The sequence below is a fragment of the Vulpes vulpes genome, chromosome 15 (genome assembly GCF_048418805.1).
Source record: "Vulpes vulpes isolate BD-2025 chromosome 15, VulVul3, whole genome shotgun sequence".
Taxonomy (NCBI): domain Eukaryota; kingdom Metazoa; phylum Chordata; class Mammalia; order Carnivora; family Canidae; genus Vulpes; species Vulpes vulpes.
In genome coordinates, this window is record NC_132794.1 from 80,263,403 (window position 1) to 80,264,520 (window position 1,118).

The window sequence follows — 1,118 nt, forward strand, 5'->3', positions numbered from 1 at the left end:
TATTATAAGGGAAAAAAGAGATAATACAAGTATAATGATAGGCAAACAGTGACCCTCTGCTCCTCACCTGTGGATGTGAAGGGGAGCCATGGGGCAAATAGGATTGAAGTGGGGGCTGCTTCTCACCTCCATGCCATTGTCCCCAGTGGAAAGTGTGTCTGGTTTCACAAGATGTTCTGAGTTCCCAGGGAACGTGGAAATGTGCGCTTTTATATGCCACCTCCCCGTTCTCATATGGAATACAAATCTCGTCTTCCTCTAAAGCTCCATGAAGACGAGCTATGCAAAGTGCATTGGGGGCCTTTTTTTTTTTTTATTAATATGGAACACTTGATGAACTTGCATGCCATCCTTAGGTGGGGGCTGTGCTAACCTTCTCTGTATTGTTTCAATTTTAGTATATGTACTACTGAAACAAGCACCTTGGTATCCAAATCTGACCTCCAAGTTTGGACGTCTTGCTCACGTTTTATACAGGAAGTTGACTCACCCTCTGCATATGTGCCCCAAAGACCTGAGAGGGAGCACAAAGAGGTTCCCAAGTGCTGTCCTACCTGAGAGCATTCAGGGGACACCCCACTCTCTCCAACTCTGAGGATCAACCACACAAGCATATACTGAGCCTGATTGGTTTTATTCTTAGGAAATAAAGGTGGATTAATTGACCACACGGTTCTACATTTTTGGTTTTATGATAAGGTGGAAAATCAGCTCCTCATTCCAAAAGAGTAGAGAATGATTTAGTGAATTTTGTTCAAAAGCCTTGCCCTATTAAGTTGAGGATATGGCTTCAACCATCAATATTGGTTAGCAAAAAGTGTAGATGTGGCCCCTGAGAATCCCAAGTTCAAGGGCTTATAGCTTAATATAAACAGGCTGTGAACTTTTGACTAAAACAGGTAAAGTAATGACAAACAAACCATGATGAAATGAAAACTAATCAGAGGAGAATAATTGTCTCAATTTTTTCGAGAAGCCCCACTAATCCTAAAGGATATGATCTCACCTTCTAGCCACGCAGCTGCCGTCCTCACAGGGCAGCTGTGGACAGGCTGACATCCTGGGCTGTGTGTGCACCTTTGCTCCCTGCCCCAGCCACCTGGGGGGAAAGCTTGGCC

At 44.2% G+C, this 1,118-nt stretch overlaps 1 non-coding gene across 1 annotated transcript; it reads right to left on the minus strand.

Annotated features, from left to right (window-relative positions):
* Positions 1 to 315: 315 nt before the first annotated feature.
* LOC112918418 (U6 spliceosomal RNA) lies at positions 316 to 422 on the minus strand. Its single transcript, XR_003234684.1, has one exon. It is a non-coding gene; the product is annotated as a U6 spliceosomal RNA (small nuclear RNA).
* Positions 423 to 1,118: the final 696 nt, after the last annotated feature.